Source organism: Capsicum annuum, chromosome 7, assembly GCF_002878395.1.
Source record: "Capsicum annuum cultivar UCD-10X-F1 chromosome 7, UCD10Xv1.1, whole genome shotgun sequence".
Classification (NCBI taxonomy): Eukaryota; Viridiplantae; Streptophyta; class Magnoliopsida; order Solanales; family Solanaceae; genus Capsicum; species Capsicum annuum.
The window spans coordinates 116,167,946-116,175,159 of NC_061117.1; positions in this window are offsets into that span (position 1 = coordinate 116,167,946).

Here is a 7,214-nt window from a genome sequence, read left to right on the forward strand (position 1 = left end):
TTAATTGGGGCTTGTCCCATCAAATCTTTTATTTCAAATGAATAGAGGCATTTAGACACTTTCAGTTAACAGTTATTCTATAGATGTACTCTATATTGATTCAGTTTTATGATCCTTATTTCATTTTTAGTGTTATTTCCATATATGTTTTCATGATTATAATTTAGTGGTCACAACAGATACTAGTCATGGGTTAGCTTGTGGTCCTTCGGGATCGTAGGCATCGTATGGCACCCAGGGTGTAGTCTCTAGGCATTGCAAACTTGGTATCAGAACCTAAGGTTCTAAAGTTTCCTAGGAGGTTTAAAATTTGCATCAAGTAGAGTCTTGTGCATGGGTGTGTAGCACACCACACTTATAGATAAGTGGCTTTGAGGCATTTTTAGGAAAAAATTCCCTTCTTTTAGTGTTCATATCAAGAAAGTAAGCATTAGCTCAAATTAAAATTTTTGTCTAATCTAATTTTTCCTTCCGTTTACAGAACATGGCTCCTAGAAAGACCAACGAAAGAAGAACTAGGAACTAGCTAGCACCTCCGCCTATTCAGGAAGATCACCTGAATGAGCACATTTCTCACACAGAATTCAGAGCAACTTTCACCACTTTAGCCCATTTTATGGTAGTTCAAAATGTTTAATAGCTGCTATTAAGGCCAACCCAGTGGCCAATACTGTTGTAGCTAGAATTAAGACTTTACCCGAATAAATCCTCCTTTATTTTTAGGGTCTAAGTTTGAAGAGAACCCACAGGAAATCCATGATATGGTTCAGAAGGTAATAAATATTATAGGGGTAACCACTAGTGAGAGTGCTGAGTTAGCTGCCTATTAGTTATAGGATATGGCTCATACATGGTTTAAGTGGTGGAAGATAGATAGGGGCACAGATGTAGGGCCTATAGAATGGGAGGAGTTTGCTATTGCCTTTTTAGATAGGTTCTTTCCATTAGATTTAAAGGAGGCTAAGGTGTTAGAGTTTATCAACCTGAAGTAGGGTAGCATGAGAGTGAAAATATATTCCCTCTAGTGTTCTTAATTTGCTTGGTATGCTCCTTATGTGGTAGTTGATAGCAAGTCTAAGATGAGCAAATTTATGTCTAGTGTATCTGATAGTGAGGTCAAGGAATGTAGGATCGCAATTCTGATTAAAGAGACATACTTGGCTAGGTTGATGATCCATGCTCAGCAGATTGAGGAATAGAATACCAAAGAGAAAGAGATAGAAAATAAGAAGGCTAGAATAGGTAGCTTTAGTTTTGCTTAGCCAAAGTCAGAAGGTGGTAACCGTCCTCAGTTCCACCTAAAATATTTAGTACCAGCTCCATCTTCGGCTAGTGTACTGATGCCCAAATTCAGGAATGATAATAAGGATAGGGCGCCAGGCTCTAAATCTCAAGGTTGTGTGAACAGTTCCCAAATAAATCCTCTTTGTTAGAAGTGTGGCAAAAATCATCAGGGTGTCTATAGGGCTAGCAGTGATGTGTGTTTTGGCTGTGCTAAGCTAGACCATAGGATAAGATAATATCCTCAGGTGAGTTTGCAGAGTCAGTATAAACGTCTCCCAGTTCAGTCTAGTCGCTCATCTCAGCAGGGTGTCACTTCTAGTGCCACTAGTGGGCAGCACCCAAACAGGTTCTGTGCACTTCAGTCCCAACAGGATAAGGAGAGTTCTCCTGATGTAGTTACTATTACGTTGCAATTATTTCACTTATATGTTTATGCTTTGTTAGATCCTAAAGCTTCTCTTTCTTTTGTAACTCCTTACAAACCATCAACTTCAGAGTCATTCCCAAAATCCTAACAGAGCCTTTCTTAGTCTCTACCCCTGTGGGTGAGTCTATCATAGCCCGTGGGTATACAAAAACTGTCCGGTTATGGTGTCTCAGAAAGTTACTTTAGAAGACCTTATAGAGCTAGAGATAACGGATTTTAACATTATTCTCAGCATGGATTGGCTTTATTCATGCTACGGTTCATTTTTTTTTATAGAAACAGAGTTGTTTATTTTTCGTTCTCAAATGAAACTATCCTAGAATGGAGGGTTAGTACTTTAGCACTTAAGGGTCAACTTGTTTTAAACCTTAGAGAGAGAAAAAGGATATCCAAGAGGTGTGTTTATCATTTAGTGTGAGTAAAAGACTCTAGTTTTGAGACTCCTATCCTTGAGTCAGTTCCAGTTGCAAGTGAATTTCTATATGTATTTCTTGAAGACCTCCCTGGAGTTCCTCCTGAAAGGGAAATTGACTTTGAAATGGACCTGTTTCCTGATACTCAACCTATTTCTATTTTGCCATATAGAATAGCTCTAGCTGAACTTAAAAGAGTTGAAAGAACAGTTGAAGGTCTTCTTAGACAAAGGGTTCATCAGGCCCAGCGTATCTCCTTGGGTGCACCAGTTCTATTCGTGCAAAAGAAAGATGGTTCTCTTAGAATGTGTATAGACTACCGTCAGTTGAACAAAGTCACCATCAAGAATAAATACCCACTTCCTAGAATAGATGACTTGTTCGACCAACTTTAGGGTGCCAGTTACTTTTTTAAGATAGACCTCAGATCCCACTATCATCAAATTAGAGTTAGAGAATGTGAGATTCCAAAAATAACTTTCAGAACCCGGTATGGTCAGCCTTCATGGACTTGATGAAATTTGTGTTCAAGCAGTACTTAGACATGTTCATCAAAGTCTTCACTGATGACATTCTTGTTTACTTTTACAATGAAAATGATCATATAGACCATCTCAGAATAGTATAATAGACTTTCAGAGCCCATCAGCTGTTTTCCAAATACAGTAAATGTGAATTTTAGCTAAGGTCAGTGGCTTTCCACGGTCACATAGTTTTTGGTGATGGCATTAGAGTTTATCCTCAAAAGACCAAAATTGTAAGAAACTGGCCCAGACCCATCTCTCCATTAGATTTTAGAAGTTTCTTAGGTTTGGCTAGTTATTACTGACGTTTCATTAAAAGGGTTTTCATCTATTACGCCCCCTATGTAAAGATTTACTCAAAAGAAATTTAAGTTTCAGTGGTCATATTCTTGTGACAAAATTTTTTAAGAGTTGATGACTAGACTCACTACAACCCCAGTTTTGACTTTACCCAACAGTTCAAACAGATTTGTTGTATATTGTGATGCTTCTAAAGTTGGCTTGGGGTGTGTTTTGATGTAGAGGGGTAAGGCTGTGGCCTATGCCTCTAGAAAACTTAAGCCCCATAAAAGAATTATCCCACCCATTATCTTGAATTAGCAGTCGTTATTTTTGCCTTAAAGAGTTAGAGACACTATTTGTATGGGGTGCATGTTGATGTGTTCACAGACCATAAAATACTGCAGTATGTGTTTTCGCAGAAAGACCTAAACTTGCATCAGTTGAGGTGGTTAGAATTGGTGAAAGACTATGACATGAGTATTCTGTATCATCTGGGCATGGCCAATGTATTGGCAGATGCCAACAGTGGGTTGTCCATGGGTAATGTTGCTCACATTAAGGATGGTAAGAAGAAGTTAGTTCAGGAAGTTCATCAGCTTGCCAGACTAGGTATCCGTTTGGTTGATTCGGTTGAGGGAGGTATTTTGGTACAAAATAGTTTGGAGTCTTCTTTAGTTTATAAGGTGAAAGGAAAGCTTGAAAGTGATCCCAATTTAGTTAAGCTAAAAGAGTTAGTCAGAGACCTGAAATTTAAGGTTTTCTCCCAAGGGGGAGATGGTGTGTTTTGTTTCTAGGGTAGGCTATGTGTTCCATATGTAGATGATGTGAGATAATAAATTCTTGATGAAGCGCATCATGTGCATTACTCTATTCATCCAGAGCACACTAAGATTTATCGTGACTTGCAGGAAGTCTATTGGTGGAGTTGGATGAAGAGAGACATTGCATAGTTTATGGATAAGGGCTCAACATGTCAGCAGGTTAAGATTAAACATCAGAAGCCTAGTGGATATATGCAGGAGTTCAGTATTCTCACTTAGAAGTGGGAGGAAGTTAACATGGAATTTATGACACGTTTACCTTGTACTACTCGACATCATGATTCGATTTAGGTCATTGTTGACAAGATGACCAAATAAGCCCATTTCTTAGCAGTTCAGACTTCTTATTAAGCCGAGGACTATGCCAGGATCTGTATTAGAGAGCTTGTTAGGTTACAGGTTATCCCGTTGTCCATCATTTCAGATAAAGGTATACATTTCAACTCTAACTTTTGGAAAGACTTCCATAAAGGGCTTGGTACCCAAGTCCATATCAGTACAGCCTTCCACCCTCAAACAGATGGACAAGAAGAAAGAACCATTCAAACTTTAGAAGATATGTTGAGAGTGTGTGCCATTGACTTTAAGGGCAGTTGGGATAACCACTTAACTTTGATTGAGTTCGCGTATAATAACAACTATCATTCCAGTATTCGGGTTGCTTTGTTTAAGGCTTTTTATGGGAGAAGATGTAGATCTCCCATTGGTTGTTTTGAAGTAGGTGAGGTCATGGTAGTAGGGCCTAACATGGTATTTGTTTCCTTAGAGAAAGTACAGCTGATCAGGAAGAGGCTTAAGACAACCCAAAGACGACAAAAATCTTATGCAGACGTAAGAAGGAAAGTTCTTGAATTTAAGATTGGTGATTATGTGTTTGAAAATCTCTCCATTTAAGAGAGTGAAGAGGTTTGGTAAGAAGGAGAAGCTTAGTCCCTGATATGTTGGTCCTTATAGGATTCTGAGTTATTTCGAAAATGTAGCCTATGAACTTTAGTTGCCTGCGGACTTAGCATCAGTGCACCCAGTGTTTCATGTCTTCTTGCTAAAGAAGTGCATAAGTGACCCAGTAGTTGCAGTCTCCGTAGAGAGTGTAGATGTTCAGCATAGTTTCTTTTATGAAGAAGTTCCAGTCGAAATACTTGATCATCAGACTCACAACTAAGGAAAAAAGAAGTTCTCTTGGTCAAATTCTTTGGCAGAATCTGTCTGTTGAGGGTGACACTTGGGAAGCAGAAGTAGACATGCAAACTAAATACCCTGTATTTTCTCTGCAAACTCAGACTCAGACTAAGGTAACAGTCTTCCTTAGATTTACTCTTTCCATGCTTAGTTTCAGCTGCATATCTTTCTCATATCATTCATGCATTCATGGATCAGTTTAGTCATGTGTCATGTCTCAAAATTCATTCTTGTTTTAGCTATACATGTCAGTATAGTCGCAGTACCTCACTGCCTCTCAGCTTAATCAGTCTTATTCAAGGACAAATGTTCCCAAGGGAGATATATGTAAGACCCCACAAGTCCTAGTCATTTTAGTCCTTTATAGCATGCCAAAATAGGTCCCAGACTTAGAATATTTAAGCTAAGTGTTGACACTTAGTCTCATTTTTGGCCTCGATATCTCAATGGTTTCATTTTTTATCTTCCTGACCTTAGATTGTTAGTTTTTAAATTTATTAATCATCAAAGTTATCTATATGTCATCTCGGGTAAGTTTCAAAATTTTTGGACATCATTTGAGTCACGTTCATTGACCAGAAAAGCAAGCCAACATGAACAGGATACATCGCATTGGCAATCGCGTCATCACCATCAACGCGACACGTCGGTAATAACGTCGATGCCATTGATGTGGCATGTTACCTATCACATCAGTGGGCATATTTTTCTCATTTAATTACGACTTTCCAAGGGCATTTAGGTCTTTTTCCCCTTACCTAATTCTGCCAAAACACGAAATTAAGCTTCCAAAAGGGCAAAATACATTCATTCTTCACAAAAACTCTCAAGAACAAACCCCTAGGTTAATCAAATTCAAGTCCAAGTCTCAAGAATTCACCAACAATTTCCACGAATCCAACAATCAAGGTATGTTTAGGTGTTCATCCTTGGGTTTCTTCCACCCTTTGAGTTCAAGAATCCTTTTTCAAGCACTTAGATTATAATTTATATTCTTGAATGAAACTATGTTCATGTATGTGATGTTGTGTGGATTTCAAGTCAAGAATAATTTGAGTTCCATATGAATTAATGAGAATGCATGTTGATTTATGTAATTCTCATGTTTATCCTTTGAATTTTGGTGTTGAATGTGGTAGTCATGATATTCATATATTGCTCATTCTTATGTACAAGATTTATGTATCGAAGGTGTTTGACAAAATTATGTATGAAAGAATTATGCATGATAACCTATGTGTGATGCTTTTAGAGTTAAGATATGATTACATATCTATGCTATCGAGTCTTGGAGGTATTGAATACCTAAAATTTAGCTGATGTCTAGTCTTCAATCGGAATAGAAGGATTATAGAGTTTCCCAAATAATAGCATTTCGTTAGTCAGCAGAATCAGTGTGGGTTTAGTCAACCCTAGTACAGTCTAGTAATAAGTTCAGTGTCAATTTAGTTGGGAGTAGGATTCATCACTGAGCGAACCCAGGGATGGAGGAATTCCTGGGAGTAGAGGGTTTGACCCTTAGTAGTAATCCTTGAGTTACAGAACTACGTAGCTCGCATAGGATAAATCATCTTCCTGCCAGACTAGGGTTGACGTAACCATATACATCACATGAGTCTTCCTACCATATTAGGGTTGACCCATCTCCTGTTAGTAACCCATGGAACGGTGATAACACCCTTCCAACTGGGGTTACAAGTTGAACCCCAAATCAGTCTATAATCGCGTTATATTAGTTTGGTGATAACTCCCACAGTTATAAGTTCAATATTCGATATTCAGTAATCAGTATCCAGTATTCAGTATTCAATACAAAACTCAGTTTAGTTCTACTCAATCATGACTTACAACAATCAGTTATTCAGTTATTAGAAACTTAGTACTTCAGCTTCAGACTAATTAAGATAGCTGATATATGCTTGATATTGTATGTTCTGTACTTCTAGTGTTCCATATCTTGCATATACTCTCATCCAGTTATTTCAAGATATTTAGTTATTATTCTCATGCACGTGAACCCATGCATATCATCCTAACCTCACCTAGCATACCAGTACATTTAAAGTACTGGTGCATACTTTTTCTTTGTGCTATGATGTTTCATATCATAGGTTCGAATGCTAGGGTTCTTGATCTTACTTAGTGAGATTCAGTTGATCAGTCGTATCTACAGTAGTGAGTCCTAATCCACCTAGGATGTGACACTTATTTAGTTATTTTATTACTTATAATATTTTAGTTTTTTAGTTGCGCCTAGACAATTATTGTGAGTTAGTTGGGGCCT